Here is a 17860-nt window from a genome sequence, read left to right as displayed (position 1 = left end):
GCTATTTCATTTAATCATTACTCTGTGAGTAAGTACTCCTGTTATCTCCACTGAAGAGACCAGGAAACAGACTCAGAGCTTAAATAATTTATATTAATACTAGGTTGCACAGCAGAAAATGTGACAGAGCCAGAAATAAAATCAGGCAGTTTGATTCCAGAACTATGAAACATTAATTATAGTTTTTTTCAGAAATTTTTCAAATACTTGATATTGAAAGTATGCTTTTTCCTAAAGTTTGATTTCTTATATTCGGAGACTTATTTCCTCATCTTTTGTGTTTATCAGGAAAGCCAGTGAATTGATCAGAGTCACTTTAAAATTTTGCTTTTAGACAAGCTTTGCCCAAACACATCCATTCCTTCAAGAGAGGGCTACCTGGAGCGCTGATATTAAGAAAAGATCATTTCTCTACATGGGCAGACGAATGGGGAGAGCTGACCAATTACCTCGAAAATACAACCGATGCCAGCAGGCAATAAGAATAATTAAAACCAATAAACTATTTCCTCTCAACTGCCGAGTTTAGTGTAGGGTTTTCTTTTTCTGTCTTTTTGTTTTGCTTTCCATTGGTTGTGCTTTCCAAATAATTGTTCCATCTGTCCACTTCACTTTGCCTGAGTAATCACAGCCAGAGGGCACTTAGAAGTCAAACGTCAGACATGCAGGGAAAACTAATGCGTGGGAGGCTGTGGGAAGAGAAATCGTTGTCTGTTCTCTTTCCCTGCAGCTGGGCCAGGGATCTGAAAGTAAATTATAAGCACCAGGTGCCCCAGGGAAGAAGCTACTGTTTGGGAATGGAAATGGAAGAGGGATTTGCTGGACTCCACTGTCAGGAGTGTTGGCTCCCAGGATCAAATGTGCTTAGCAATGAGATTAAGTAAAGAGATCACAGCAAAGCCAGAGATTAAAAGTGTGGAGACAGGAAATTAAAACCAGAATCCTGGAACAGCTTTTTCCTGTGCCATTTACTCTGAAGTAGGCCTCCTGCTGGTCACTGTATGTGCCTTATCTATTTTGATCCTCCCTGCAGTTCTACGATTTCACAGATAGAGAAACTAAGGCTCAGAGACAGCAGGTAACTTGTCCAGGACCACACAGCTAGTAAATGACAGACCAAAATTTGAACCCAAGTGTATCTTGATCCCATGCTCTTGCTCTTATCTACTATACCTGGCTACTCTAAACCAGGGATGATGACCAAGGGTGAAATAGAGTCCTAGAAAGGACAAAGGTGCAAAGGTGAGCCCAGATTATAAATACATGGATAATATGTATTACATGTCAAGATATTTTATATGCATTAGAGGCAAAATGCTTAGATTTAAAATCAATATAGAACTTCAATTTATAGAAGCACAGAAAGGTTTAGTAACTCACCTGAGGCCACAAAGCCAGTAAATAGGTTAGTGAAGAATTAAACCCATGTCTTTGAACCTGATCAAAGACTACACTCTTCAGCATATGAGGCACCTTCCTTTCTTTCATACTATTAACTTCCAGGTAGAGAGAGTTAGTTCAGCCTCTTATAAATTATCTTCTAGAGAATGGCGTGTTTCTAAAGATATTGAGTGAGAAATAAAAATAGGTTTGTAAAAATGTTATATTAAACAAGGTTAAGCAGAGTTCTAAAATCTAAGGTTTCTCCCTGTGTCTAATCTGCTCATGTCCATTGTAAATATCCAAGAGAAAGATGATAAGAAAGATGATAATGTTCCCAACTTAGTTGAACATGGAACCTTTTTTTTTTTTTTTTTTTTTTTTTTTTTTTTTTTTTTAGATAAAGGCTGGCCAGTGCATCAACCATGGATAATGACTTGACTCCCATGTCTTCGCCTCTAAATAGCAAGATAGAGGTTTTTTTTTAAACACCAGCAATTACACTGTTTACTTCCTAATACCTATATCTTATGTAGGCTGGGCTACCAACTGGGGAAATGGGGAGGTCTACCTTGTTGCTCTCACACTGCCCTTTCAGGACTCCACTCCTGATTTTTATTCTAAATGCCTTAATGTGAACCATCTTTCCCAGGTATAGCTAGTCACATAGAGATTATTGCGTTTTGAATAAATATTAATAAAAAGTAATGGCTTCATTTGTTAACCCATTTTATTGACGAGCTCATGAAAAGGGAAAGTCAATGCAGAGAAATACCTCTTTGTGCTGGATTCTTAAACATGAGATCAACTTGTACCTTGGGAAATGGATAGTAGAGTTTTCCTTGTGCTAAAAGGACAGACCACAATTTACTCTGACTACAGATAAAGCTAGCACAAGGACAAGAGAGTTTCAGAGTATGATGTTGGGGGTGCAAATTGTAGAGGTAGGATGGTCTGGTGAGTTCGGTGAGATCACAAAGGAACCCTAGAACAAATTTTCAAGTAGACCCATATGGAAAATTTAAGATTAGGCAGCCATAGTGGTATAAAATTGAGGAAATTAATCTATAGTATTATGAAGAAAATGTGTTTTTTTCATATTCTCCTAAACTTTGTTACAGTAAAATAATGTCAGCATTTAGGAACCTTAAATGGAAGGTCTGACCTGGACCCAAGGGAAAGAGGAGGCATTGATGCCAGGGGCATCTCCACTGGTCATGCCATCGGTGGGATTCATACTCGATTAAGATGGGCTGTGAAGCAGTTGGTCCAGTTCTGTATGGAGTTGTTGGGAAGTCTCACTTCTTCACTCTTTTATTCAGTCTTCCATTCGCTAGTCACTGAGTGTCTACTTTGTCAGGCACTGCGCTTGGAATACACAGAGAGAAATAGAAACAGCCACTGCTCTTAGGAAACTGCACTCCACTGTGAAAGATGAATGTTAATAAAATTCAGACATCCTATTAAGTGAGAAAGTTTTTGCACAGAAACCTGGCACAGAGTAAGGGGTCACAGCAGGTCAGGGTGATGATATGTAACACCTAGTTCATGTCTAGTGGACACCTAAAACATAATACGAATGAAACACCTTCTAACCTGCCTGTCCCTGTCTCAGTAAATAGCTCCATTCTTGCAGTCACATGAGCCAACAAATCTTGGCATCATTCTTCACTACTGCCTTTGTTGTGTACCAAATGTCCAACACTCTTCACCGTCTCCACTGCTACCATTCTGGTCTGTTTCTCACGTGGATTATTGCAGTAGCCTCCTAGTGACTTTTTTCTTGTTTTCACTCTTGTTTCTTTTCTGCACAGAAGCCAGAGTGATTTCTTTGCTTAAAACTCCCCAGTGGCTTCTCATCTTATTCAGAGAATAAGGTAGAAATTGTTATAATGTCCTGAGTGTTTAAGCCCTATATGATATGCTTTGCTTGCCACTGTAGCCTCTCTGTCTTTGTCTCCTACTGTTCCCCTCCTGCCCCTTTGCAGACACTCCAGCCTCCTTAATGTTCCTGGGACATAAGCACAGACCATACTTATGATTTCACACTGATTGTTTCCTCTCTCTGGGATATCTTCTCCTAGCTGTCTGGCTCACTCACACCCTTCTTTAAGGCCTCTACTCAAGTGTTGCTCATTCAGAGGGGACTTATTTGACTTTCTTATGAAAATGTGTATCCCTATAGCACTTTATTCCTCTTAACTAGTTTCTTTTGGCTTCATAGGACTTACCACTACTTAACAACTCATATATATGTTTATTTCATCATTGTCTACCTTCCTATCTCCTAGAATGTAAGTTTCATAAAAACAACCACCTTGCTTGTCTTATCCTCGCAGCCTTGAACATAGTTGGCCCTCAATAAATATTTGAACAATGTATTAGACAATAAATGATGCAGTACGAAAAAGTACCACATCAGCCCCAAAGCTTGGAGAAATGGGCACAATTCCGATGACATTCAGCACGCTTCATCTCTCCTGCTGTTGTCACTGTCCTTCCTACTATCTGTCATTCACACATCTTACTTTGCACAAAACTGTAGGAGACGGAAAGCAGCTTACGCCCTGCATACTGGCATTTTCCCTAGAAGCCCCTCTCCCTGCTGATTCTCCTGAATCTGGTTCACTGGGGCTAGTTCAAAGCATCAATCAAGCCAGGTGTGTCTAGTCATGTCGCCGCTTTCCCCACACCTGGTTGTTTCAGAAGACATGTTTTCCAGTAACCAGGGCTTCACCCAATAAAGAGGTTTACCCTTTTCTTGGAATTGTGTGGCCTGAAAGAACAAACATGTGAGGGAAGAAATTCAGGTCATTGAAACTTGGGCTACTAGCATTTTCTCCATAATGCCCCTCTTGACGACAACCTCTTGTACTTAGCGTATGTGTAGAGTTCAGAAAAATATGAATGTACTTATTTACCATCATTAATGAATGCTTCATTTGTCAAAATATCCCCGAGATTTCTTTTAACCAGCAGCTTTCCCTTGTACGCATAGGACAGAATTTGGGTCATAGATGCTCTGACTGCTGTTTGTCAGGGGCACTTGATGATGTCATGAGGAAGGCCTGGCTTTCGGAAAGTTACACCTGAATTTTTTTTTTTTTTTTTTTGCTGTCTTGGATTCTTTTTTATTTTTTAAAACTTAGATTTTAAGTTCAGGAATTTATGTGGAGGTTTGTTACACAGGTAGATTCATGTCATGGGAATTTGCTGTACAGATTATTTAATCACCCAGGTTCTAAGCCTAGTACCCAATAGTTATTTTTTTCTGCTCCTGTCTTCTTTCCCATCCTCCACCCTCAAGTAGGCCTCAGTCAGAGCTGAATTCTGATTCCAGCTTGGCCACACTTAGACACAGGCAAGCCCCTGAACCTCTCTGTGCTTTGGTTTCTTTGCTTATAAACACCTAAGCCATGGGGCTGTTGTGAGGACTATTTGAGTTGTGCTTATCTCAGTGCCCAGCACAGAACATTTCCTCAACAGATAGTAGCTTCAGGGCTGGAAAACATGTCTTATGTGTAAAGGCAATTCAGCAGTCTTGTTCATATGTTTTTGTATGCAAGTTCCTAATCTGTGTTACCTCTGTGGTTATATACATCATGGGGATTTGTAGCTTCATTTTATAAGAAGCTAATATTGGTCATGCTTACCTACTATTCTTGGGTGGCTGCCAGAGGCTGCTTTGAAATGGCCATCTCTTGCAGTATTTTCCATGCCTACAGATTCTGAGTTTTCATCTTCTGCTTCCATTTGCTGTCAGAGCATTATTTTAGCTTCTAACCTTGCAGTTTCTAATCGTATCTTCGTTTTTCCACCACAAGGAAAGACTGTTGAGAATGAGGGTGAAGGACAGAGATAACACGTAAAGCTATACCTGCTTCGCTGCTGGATTTCCTTCCCTCTTATTTTGATGTGGCACTGTTTGATTTCACCGTTTGCAAATTGCTTCTTGCTTTCCATCTTGCCAAATTTTTGATTATTTTCTTCTTTCAGAAAGAAAAAATCCACCAACAACCAAACTTCATTTCCCATATGGTTTAATTGAATTGGTGGCTGCTGTCAAAATAAAATAAAAACCTCACAAATAAGAAGGCTGCAAATCCTAGGATTAAGCTACTTCTGAAGTTTTAAAAATTCTTCCAGGCATTTATTTGCAAATTGTACCCATTTGCATATTTTATAAGCATAATACAAAAATGTATTATTTATCAGGTGGTCTAGGCATGCTTGTAGAAAATGAATGGTTGCAAACTCAATCTTCATTTTAAAATCCTCATTGTAAATCATCCCTTTAACTTGCAGGAAAAGTGGGTTTTTCAACCCTACTTTTTCTGATCTACTTAAAATACTCTAGACTCCACACTGTGAGCAACTTTTCTTAAGTGTATGGGTCTACAATTTGAAGAGAATGGCTGCCAACATGTAAACTCACAAAATTTGAAATAATTTATAGTGTCAAAACTGCCTGGTCTCACTGGCCCCATTTTATCTGGTCATCCCAGTGACACCCATCTCAAATATATTCTTGCAAGTTTTCAGGCAGAAGTATGATTTCACACTTAGGCAATTTGAGTTGTCAATGACTCAGGACTTGGGAGTTTCATGCCTCGATAACTTGTCTAACCTTTATGTATAGGCGAGAGAAGAAATCTGATTTGAGCTTTTGCTGGTTCCTGTTGATTTTAGACTCCATGGGCCAGAAAATACCACGTCCCCAGATCTGAGGCAATTGATGAGTGAATAATCATTACAGTAGAAAATAAAATTAAATGAGCATGCCATTGTTTGTCTTTTTGCTGCTTGTATTTTATGATTCAGTATCCATTTTAAGTAAGACATTTTTAAGTGAAATATATTGAAGTATCCATTTTAAGTAAATATGATAACTGTATTTTAATATCATTGCCCCCTTTGGAGAAATGTAACTATAGGCAGAAAATGCTGCAAATAGAGGAGCATTTGCTAAAGCATCTATCAAGGCTTCTTTTTGTAAGGTAGTTTTCTTCAGGTACCAGGGGACACTTTTGTCCCTGTAGAGCCACATGATGTTTTCTGGACTATAAGGAGACAGACACTGTTACAATGACAAAGTGCTGGTCCTCTTTTCTGGCTCCCTTCTGCTTGCCTGCCATATTACATATCTGAACACTGGTTTGTATCCTGTGGACACAGCCTATACTATGGGATTAAAGAGGTTCTTCTCCTCCTGTTGTAATTTAAATAACAATAACTGCCTGATCTTCTAATAGGTGCTAGGATGTTTTCAGTTCTAAAGGCTTGAAGATAAATAAAACACATAACTTGCCCTCAAGGATTTACAAGAAATGTAAATATATTGTACATGAATTGTAGCATAGTGCTATTTGTGCTTTGATACTTGAAATTTTGGTTAAAGGTTGAAAATGGTGAGACAGAAGATGAGGAAAATGGATTGTTCTGAATGGATTCACCTTTTTAAAACCTAAAACTGACTGTTTGGTTTCTTATATTATGAAAGAAATAAAAATCATTGTTTAATCATACAAAGATAATATCCCCTTTCTCCACCATTTCATATGGGATGTTGGATTCAGCTGTAGCTGACTAAGCAGTGGCTTCAACAAGTGCAGTGTGGTAGTTGCTGTTTCTTTGTCATACAAAAAACTAGAGGGAGGCAGTTGCCGTATTTGCTTAGTGGCTTAAAGACACCAGAGCTGAGGTCTCTGTGATCCTTTCTGGATTACCAGAAGACTCCACAGCATCATAAAGATGGAAAGAGGAGAAATGGAAATATACTATTGTAAAGTTTTTTTTAATTGCGTTTTAGGTTTTGGGGTACATGTGAAGAACATGCAAGATAGTTGCATAGGTACACACGTGGCAGTGTGATTTGCTGCCTTCCTCCCCTTCAACTATATCTGGCATTTCTCCCCATGCTATCTCTCCCCAACTCCCCACCCCCTGCGGTCCCTCCCCTATTCCCCCCAACCAACACCTGTGTGTAATACTCTCCTCCCTGTGTCCATGTGTTCTCATTGTTCAACACCCTCCTATGAGTGAGAACATGCGGTATTTCATTTTCTGTTCTGTGTCAGTTTGCTGAGAATGATGTTCTCCAGGTTCACCCATGTCCCAACAAAAAATACAAACTCATTGTTTTTGGTGGCTGCATAATATTCCATGGTGTATATGTGCCACATTTTCCCAGTCCAGTCTATCATCGATGGGCATTTGGGTTGGTTCCAGGTCTTTGCTATTATAAACAGTGCTGCAATGAACATTCGTGTGCATGTGTCCTTATAGTAGAACGATTTATAGTCCTTTGCATATATACCCAGTTATGGGATTGCTGGGTCAAATGGAATTTCTATTTCTAGGTCCTTGAGGAATCACCACACTGTCTTCCACACCAGCAGTGTAAAAGTGTTCCTATTTCTCCACATCCTCTCCAGCATCTGCTGTCTCCAGATATTTTAATGATCACCATTCTAACTGGTGTGAGATGGTATCTCAATGTAGTTTTGATTTGCATTTCTCTAATGACTGGTGATGATGAGCATTTTTTCATATGTTTGTTGGCCTCATATATGTCTTCTTTTGTAAAGTGTCTGTTCATATCCTTTGCCCATTTTTGAATGGGCTTGTTTGTTTTGTTCTTGTAAATCTGTTTGAGTTCTTTGTAAATTCTGGGTATCAGCCCTTTGTCAGATGGGTAAACTGCAAAAATGTTTTCCCATTCTGTTGGTTGCCAATTCACTCTAATGACTGTTTCTTTTGCCATGCAGAAGCTGTGGAGTTTGATTAGGTCCCATTTGTCTATTTTGGCTTTTGTTGCCAATGCTTTTGGTGTTTTGGTCATGAAGTCCTTGCCTACTCCTATGTCCTGAATGGTTTTGCCTAGATTTTCCTCTAGGGTTTTTATGGTGTTAGGTCTTATGTTTAAGTCTTTAATCCATCTGGAGTTAATTTTAGTGTAAAATGTCAGTAAGGGGTCCAGTTTCTGCTTTCTGTACATAGTTAGCCAGTTTTCCCAACACCATTTATGAAACAGGGAATCCTTTCCCCCTTGCTTGTTTTTGTCAGGTTTATCAAAGATCATATGGTTGTAGATATGTTGTGTTGCCTCTGAGGCCTCTGTTCTGTTCCATTGGTCTATATCTCTGTTTTGGTACCAGTACCATGCTGTTTTGATTACTGTAGCCTTGTAGTATAGTATGAAGTCCAGTAGTGTGATGCCTCCCGCTGTGTTTTTTTTTTTTTACTTAGAATTTACTTGGCTATGAGGGCTCCCTTGTGGTTCCATATGAAGTTTAAGGTGGTTTTTTCCTGTTCTGTGAAGAAGGTCATTGGTAGTTTAATGGGGATAGTGTTGAATCTGTAAACTACTTTGAGCAGTATGGCCATTTTCATGATATTGGTTCTTCCTAACCATGAACATGGAATGTTTCTCCATCTGTTTGTGTCCTCTCTTATTTATTGAGCAGTGGTTTGTAGTTCTCCTTGAAGAGGTCCTTTGTGTTCCTTGTTAGTTGTATTCCTAGGTATTTTATTCTCTTTATAGCATTTTTGAATGGCAGTTTGTTCTTGATTTGGCTCTCTTTAAGTCTATTATTGGTGTATAGGAATGCTTGTGATGTTTGCACATTGATTTTATATCCTGAGATTTTGCTGAAGTTGCTTATCACATTCAGGAGTTTTTGGGCTGAGATGATGGGGTCTTCTAGATATACTATCATGTCATCTGCAAATAGAGACAATTTGGCTTCCTCCTTTCCTACTTGAATACCCTTTATTTCTTCTTCTTGCCTGATTGCTCTAGCTAGAACTTCCAGTACTATATTGAATAGGAGTGGTGACAGAGGGCCTTCTTGTCTAGTGCCAAATTTCAAAAGGAATGCTTTCAGGTTTTGCCCATTCAGTATGATATTGGCTGTTGGTTTGTAGTAAATAGCTTTTATTACTTTGAGATACGTTCCATCAATACTGAGTTTATTGAGGGTTTTTAGAATAAAGGGCTGTTGAATTTTGTCAAAGGCCTTCTCTTCATCAATTGAGATAATCGTGGTTTTTGTCTTTGGTTCTGTTTATGTGGTGAATTACATTTATAGACGGGTATGTTGAACCAGCCTTGCATCCCCAGGATGAATCCTACTTGATCATGGTGGATAAGCTTTTTGATGTGCTGTTGCAATCGGCTTGCCAGTCTTTTATTGAAGATTTTTGCATCTATGTTCATCATGCATATTGGCCTGAAGTTTTCTTTTCTTGTTGAGTCTATGCCGGGTTTTGGTATCAGGATGACATCGGTCTCATAAAATAATTTGGGAAGGATTCCCTCTTTTTGGATTATTTGGAATAGTTTCAGAAGGAATGGTAACAGTTCATCTTTGTGTGTCTGGTAGAATTCGGCTGTGAACCCAACTGGATGTGGGCTTTTTTTGTGTGGTAGGCTCTTAATTGCTGCCTCAACTTCAGATCTTGTTATTAGTCTATTCATGGTTTAGACTTCTTCCTGGTTTAGGCTTGGGAGGAGGCAAGTGTCCAGGAATTTATCCATTTCTTCCAGGTTTACTAGTTTATGTGCATAGAGTTGTTTGTAATATTCTCTGGTGATGGTTTGAATTTCTGTGGAATCTGTGGTGATTTCCCCTTTATCATTTTTTATTGCATCTATTTGGTTATTCTCTCTCTTTTTTTTTTATTAATCTGGCTAGTGGTCTACTTTGTTGATCTTTTTGAAAAACCAGCTCCTGGATTTATTGATTTTTTGAAGGGTTTTTGTGTCTCTATCTCCTTCAGTTCTGCTCTGATCTTAGTTATTTTTTGTCTTCTGCTAGGTTTTGAGTTTTTTTTATTTTGTTTCTCTGGCTCTTTCAATTTTGATGATACGGTGTCAATTTTGGATCTCTCCTTTCTTCTCATATGGGCACTTATTGCTATATATTTTTCTCTAGGGTCTGCTTTAAATGTGTCCCAGAGATTCTGGTATGTTGTGTCTTCGTTCTTGTTGGTTTTGAAGAACTTCTTTATTTCTGCCTTCATTTCATTGTTTATCCAGTCAACATTCAAGAGCCAGTTGTTCAGCTTCCATGAAGCTGTGCAGTTCTGAGTTAGTTTCTGAATTCTGAGTTCTAACTTGATTGCACTGTGGTCTGAGAGACTCTTGGTTATGATTTCCGTTCTTTTGCATTTGCTGAGGAGTGACTTACTTCCAATTATGTGGTCAGTTTTAGAGTAGGTATGATGTGGTGCTGAGAAGAATGTATATTCTGTGGATTTGGGGTAAAGAGTTCTGTAAACGTCTATTAGGTTTGCTTGTTCCAGGTCTGCGTTCCAGTCCTGAATAGCCTTGTTAATTTTCTGTCTTGTTGATCTGTCTAATATTGACAGTGGAGTGTTAAAGTCTCCCACTATTATTGTGTGGGAGTCTAATCTCTTTGTAAGTCATTAAGAACTTGCCTTACGTATCTCGGTGCTCCTGTATTGGGTCTGTATATATTTAGGTTCATTAGCTCTTCTTGTTGTACCAAGATAAGCCATATTTTAGGCCATAAAATGTCTCAGTAAAATTTTTAAAGAGTAAATCAAATCATGTTCTCTGCCAATAATGAAATCAAAGTAGAAATTGGGAGGAGAGATCCAAGATGGCTGATTACTAGCAGCTCAGGATTGTAGCTCCCAGTGAAAGCACAGAGAACAAGAGGATGCCACACTTTCAGGTGAATTTTTATGGCTCAAGGACCAGGAGATTCCCAGAGAAGGAGCCCCACGGGTTGCCAGCACGACTCTTATGGCCAGTATGGCGGTTCTTGGTGTGGAGTAAACGGGACTGGGTCCCCTTTTGGTCAACGTTTGGAGCTCCAGGAAGGCAGAGTCACCTCTTCACCTGATTGAAAAACAGACTCAAGAAGGAAGCCAGACCAGAGATTCCCAGGCAGAAAAGCACCACGAATCTTAACGCCACTGTTTTAGCCAGCACAGTGGGTTGCTCAGATTCCGGCACTGAGAATCAACAAGTTGGACGTCCACTCAGAGACCTAATTTGAAAGTCGGCAATTACAAAGATGACAGGTAGATAAATTTACAATGATGGGAAGAAACCAGTGTAAAAAGGCTGAGAATACCCAAAATCAGAATGCCTCTCCCTCTGCAGGGGATCACAGTTCCTCATCAACAAGGGAACAAGGCCTGATGGAGAACGAGTGCATTCCAATAACAGAAGTAGGCTTCAGAATGTGGATAATAAGAAAGTTCTGTGAGTTAAAAGAACATGCTCTAGCCCAATGTAAAGAAACTAAGAACTTTGAAAAAAGGTTTGATGAAATCCTAATGAGAATAGGCAATCTAGAGAGGAATATAAATGAATTAATGGAACTGAAGAATACAATATGAGAACTCTGCAAAGTATGCACAGGTTTTAACAGTCAAATTGATCAAGCAGAAGAAAGGATATCAGAGGCCAAAGACCAACTTAATGAAATGAAACAAGAAGACAAGATTAGAGAAGAGTAAAAAGGAAGGGGCAAAATCTCAAAGAAATATGGGACTATGTGAAAAAGACCTAATTTATATTTGATAGGTGTACCTGAATGTCGTGAAGAGAATGAATCCAAGCTGGAAAATATTCTTCAGGATATTATTCAGGAAAACTTTCCTAACCTATTAAGGCAGGACAATACTCAACTCCAGGTAATACAGAGAACACCACAAAGAGATTCCTCAAATAGAGCAACCCAAGACATATAATCATTAGATTCACCAGGGTTGAAATAAAGGAGAAAATTTTAAGGGCAGCTAGAGAGAAAGGTCAGCTTACCCATAAAGGAAAGCCTATCAGACTCACAGCAGATCTCTCAGCTGAAACCCTAAAACTAGAAGAGAGTGGGGATCAATATTCAGTATCCTCAAAGAAAAGAATTTTCAACCCAGAATCTCATATCCAGCCAAACTAAGCTTCATAAATGAAGGAAAAATAAATTTTTTTGCGACAAGCAATCACTCAGAGATTTCATCACCACCAGGCCTGCTTTACAAGAGCTTCTGAAAGAAGCACTATACACAGAAAGGAACAACCAGTATCAGTCATCCCAAAAACTTACCAAAAGGTAAAGAATATCTCCATAATAAAGAATCTGTATCAACTAATGGGCAAAATAGCCAGCTAGCATTAAAAAACAATATTAAACTCACAAACATCAATATTAATCCTAAATTTAATGGATTAAATACCCCAATCAAAGACACAGACAGGCAAATTGAATAAAAAGTCAAAATCCATTGGTACGCTGTATCCAGATCCATCTCATAAGCAAGGACACACAAAGACTCAAAACAAAGGGTTGGTGGAAGACTTACCAATCAAATGGAGAGAGAAAAAAAAAAATCAGGAGTTGTAACTTTCGTTTCTGAAAAAATAGACTTTAATAGTAACAAAGACTAAAAGAAACAAAGAAGGACATTACATAATGGTAAAAGGATCAATGCAACAACAGGAGCCAATGATCGTAAACATATATGCACCCAATATAGGAACACCCAGATATATAAGACAAGTTCTTAATGTCTTATAAAGAGACTTGTACTCCCGCACAATAATAGCGGGAGACTTTGACGCCACATTGTTAATATTTGATGGATCAACAAGATAGAAAATTAACAGGGACATCTATGATTTGAACTCAGACCTGAACAAGTAAACTCAGTGAATATTTATAGAATTCTTCACCCCAGGTCCACAGAACATACATTTTTCTCAGTATCACATTACACCTATTTTGAAAGTGACTATATAATTGAAAGTAAATCATTCTTCAGCATTTGCATAGCATTTCACAGACTTAAATGAAATATTGGTTGGCTGTTTGTTATTTTCTTCCCTTATTTTTTCCTGTCTCTGCTGTTAAGCGCAATTATTGGCATAAAAGAGGTTTTTAATACCTATTTTTAGATTGCGTTCCAGCCTGGGCAATAGAGCAAGACTCCTGTTCTCTCTCCCCCTTTCTCTTTCTCTTTCTTTCTTTCAAATAAAGAAAAAATATATAGAAATTAAAATGAGAATAATCTCTGGAGAATCTCCCAAAGATCTAAAAAAAATTTAACATAATGCTAAATAAGTCAAGTGTCAAAGAAAAAATCAAAAGGAAAATTAGAAATTATTTTGAATCAATAAAAATAAAAACCCAATACATCAAAATTTATTGCATGACACTACTTAATAAGAAATGTATAGCACTAAATGCCTACATTAGGAAAGAAGTGTCTCAAATCAATGAATTAAGCTTTTGCTCTAAGAAATCAGACAAAAAAAACAAAATGAAACCCAAAGTAAGCAGAAGACATAAAATAATAATAAATGAGATAGAAAATAGAAAAGCAAATAGAGAAAATCAATAACTAAAGTCTTATTTATTGGGAAGATGTAGCCAAACTGATCAGAAAGAGAAGATAAATGACACAAAATACCAATGTTGGGTATTCTTCAGATATTAAAAGTATAATAACAGAATATTATGAACAACATTATAACAATAAATTTGAAAACATAGATGAATTACAGAAGTTCCTTGAAAAGACACAAATTATCAATGCCTCCCAAGAAAAAAATAGATAAACTTATTAATATTATGTCTATTAAAGAAATTGAATTTATAATTTAAAACCACATGCAAAAAACAAAAATCTAGCCTAGATGACATACTAGTGAATTCTACCATATATTTAAGGAAGAAATAGTATCAATTATATTCAAACTTTCCAGAAAAATTGAAGAAGGGCAAATAATTCCCAACTTATTCTATGTAATTAGCATTCCTTGATACCTATCACTTTTAAGAGTATAAATGCAACAATTCTAAATAAAATTTTAACAAATAGAATCCAAAAATACAGAAAAGGATAATATAACCCAATGCAAGATTGCTTTAACATTCAAAGTTTAATTCATGTAATTCACTACCTAAACACATTCTTAAAGGAAAAAAAAAAAATACGAGCACTGCACTAGATGCAGGAAAAAGATCTGGCAAAATCAAACAAGTATTACTGAAAAAACTGAATGCTTTTATCTTCAAATCAGAAACAAAATAAGGATGCCTAATTGCACTGCTTCTATTAAAATTTTTACAGGAGGTTTTAGACAATAAAACAAGGCAAGAAGAAGAAGAAATATACATGTAAAATAAGCACAAAACTGATAGTTATTTAGGGAAATGAATATTTAAAACATAGTAACATACCACACATTCCTAGTAGAGTGAAAAATATTAAAAATTTTGACCATATAGTGTTGATAATGATGTTGAGATACTAGAACTCTCATACATGCTAGTGACACAATCACTTTGAAAAATAGTTTGCTTCAGGATACAAAAAGTTTCAGGATACAAAATCAGCGTACAGAAATTGGTAGCATTTCTATACACCAATAACTTTCAAGCTGAGAGGCAAATCATGAACACAATTCCATTTACAATAGCCACAAAAAGAATAAAATAACTAGGAATACAGCTAGCCAGGAAGGTGAAAGATCTCTACAATGAGGATTACAAAATACTGCTGAAAGAAATCAGAGACAACATATACAGATAAAACACATTCCATGCTCATGGATAGGAAAAATCAAGATTGTTAAAATGGCCATTCTGCCCAAAGCAATTCATAGATTTGATGATATTCCCATCAAACTACGAATAACATTTTTCACAAAATTAGAAAAAGCTATTCTAAAATTCATACAGAATCAAAAAAGAGCCCAAATAGTCAAAGCAATCCTAAGCAAAAACAACAAAGCTGGAGGAATCGCATTACTCAACTTCAAACTGTAACTACAAGTACATAGTAGCCAAAATAGCATGATACTGGTATAAAAACAGACATGTAGACCAATGGAACAGGCTAGAGAACTCAGAAATAAATCTGCACACCAAAACCAACTGATCTTTGACAAGTAGACAAAAGCAATGGGGAAAGGATTTTCTATTTAATAAATGGCGCTGGGATAGCTGGCTAGCCATATGCAGAAGAATTAAACTAGACCCCTCCTTTTCACATATACAAAAATCAATTCAAAATGGATTAAAGATTGAAATATAAAGCCTAAAACTATAAAAACACTAGAAGAAAACCATTGTACATAAGCCTTGGTAAAGATTTCATGATGAAGTCACCAAAAGCAATTGCAACAAAAACAAAACTAGACTAAATGGAAACTAATTAAAGAGCTTCTGCACAGCAAAATAAACTATTGAGTAAATAGACAATCTACAGAATGAGCGAAAATATACAAAAACTATGCATCGAACAAAGGTCTAATATCCAGAATCTATAAGGAGCTTAACAAGCAGAAAACAAACAACCCTATTAAAAAATGGGCAAAGGACATGAACAGACATTTCTCAGAAGAAGACATACACATGGCCAGCAAGCATATGAAAAATGCTCAACATCACTAATCATTAAAGAAATGCAAATCAAAACCGCAGTGAGATATCATCTCACACCAGTTAGAATAGCTATTGTTAAAAAGTCAAAAAATAACAGGCAAGATTGCAGAGGAAAAGGAATGCTTATAAGCTATTGGTGGAAATGTCAGTTACTTCAGCCACTGTGGAAAAAAAGAAGTTTGGAGGTGTCTCAAAGAATTTAAAACGGGAGAATGATCCAAGATGGCCGATCGCTAACATCCTGGGATTGCAGCTCTCAGGGAAAGCGCGGAGAACTAGAGGACGCCACACTTTCAGACAAAGTCTGGTCGCTCACGGAGCAGAAGATCCCCCAGTGGTGGAAACACATGAGTCGCCAGCGCGACTCTCGTGGTCGGCACAGCAGTTCTGCCGGCACCGTGACGCGGCAGCGCTCGGCGCAGAGTAAACGGGACGGGTTCCCCTTCTGACCGAGGTTTGGAGCCCCGGGAAGGCAGAGTCGCCTACTACCGACACAAGAAGGAAGCCCGACAGGAGAATCCTGGGCAGAAAAGCACCATCAATTTTAACGCTGCTGCTCTGGCCCTGGGAACTAACAACCTGGACGTCCACTCAAGAGACCTAATCTGAAAGTTGGTAATTTCAAAGACAACAGGAGGATACATTTACAATGACAGTAAGAAACCAGCGTAAAAAAGCTGAGAATACTCAAAGTCAGAACGCCTCTCCCTCTAAAGATGATCACAGTTCCACATCAACAATGGAACAAGGCTTGATGGAGAATAAGCGCCTCCTGATGACAGAATCACTCTTCAAGGAATGGATAATAACAAACTTCGGTGAGTTAAAAGAACACGTTGTAGCCCAACGTAAAGAAACTAGGAACTTTGAAAAAAGGTTTGATGAAATCCTATTGAGAATAGACAAATTAGAGAGGAGTATGAGTGAATTAATGGAACTGAAGAATACAATACAGGAACTCCGAGAAGTATGCACAGGTTTAAACACTCGAATTGTTCAAGCAGAAGAAGGGATATCAGAGGTCAAAGTCCAACTTAATGAAATAAAACGTGAAGAAAAGATTAGAGAAAAAAGGATAAAAAGGAATGAACAAAGTCTCCAAGAAATGTGGGACTATGTGAAAAGACCAAATTTACGTTTGATAGGTGTACCTGAATGCTACGGAGAGAATGAATCCAAGATGGAAAATACCCTTCAGGATATTATTCAGAAAAATTTTCCTAAACCAGCAAAGCAGGTTAACATTCAACCCCAGGTAATACAGAGAACACCACAAAGATATTCCTCAAGAAGAGCAACTCCAAGGCACATAATCGTTAGATTCACCAGGGTTGAAATGAAGGAGAGGATACTAAGGGCAGCCAAAGAGAAAGGTCAGATTACCCACAAAGGCAAGGCTATCAGACTTACAGCAGATCTCTGGGCAGAAACTCTACAGGCCAGAAGAGAGTGGGGGCCAATATTCAACATCCTCAAAGAACAGAACCTTCAGCCCAGAATTTCATATCCAGCCAAACTAAGCTTCACAACTGAAGGAAAAAGAAAATCTTTTATGAACAAGCAAGAACTCAGATTTTATTACCACCAGGCCTGCTTTACAAGAGCTTCTGAAAGAAGCATTACACACAGAAAGAAACAACCAGTATTAGCCTTTCTAAAAATACACCAAAAAGTAAAGAGCACCAACATAAAGAAGAATTTACACCAACAAATGGATAAAACAGCCAGTCAACATCAAATGGCAGTAACCCTAAATTTAAATTGACTGAATTCCCAATCAAAAGACACAGCCAAAACCCAACGGCATGTTACATCCAGACCTGTTTCACATGCAAGGATACACAAAGACTCAAAACAAAGGGATGGAGAAAGATTTACCAACCAAATGGAGAGCAAAAATAAATAATAAATAAATAAAAAGCAGGAGTTGCAATTCTTGTATCGGATAAAATAGATTTTAAAGCAACAAAGATATAGTGGTAAAAGGATCAATGCAACAACAAGAGCTAACGATCCTAACACCCAGATAGGAGACTTAGATTCAATGAGACAGAAAA

The 17860-nt window shown here is 37.7% G+C and overlaps 1 long non-coding RNA gene across 1 annotated transcript in view; it reads left to right on the top strand.

The window, feature by feature from the left end:
• The window catches only part of LOC144581002 (uncharacterized), a 71259-nt gene extending 68847 nt beyond the window's left edge, over nucleotides 1-2412 (top strand). Inside the window, exon 4 of the long non-coding RNA XR_013531453.1 lies at nucleotides 1781-2412. This is a non-coding gene — a long non-coding RNA (uncharacterized LOC144581002). The remainder of the gene's footprint in view (nucleotides 1-1780) is intronic.
• The last annotated feature ends 15448 nt before the right edge of the window (nucleotides 2413-17860 follow it).

The sequence above is a fragment of the Callithrix jacchus genome, chromosome 2, assembly GCF_049354715.1.
Source record: "Callithrix jacchus isolate 240 chromosome 2, calJac240_pri, whole genome shotgun sequence".
Classification (NCBI taxonomy): domain Eukaryota; kingdom Metazoa; phylum Chordata; class Mammalia; order Primates; family Cebidae; genus Callithrix; species Callithrix jacchus.
The sequence above is the reverse complement of the archived record's forward strand: the minus strand, read 5'-3'. Positions and strand labels throughout refer to the sequence as shown.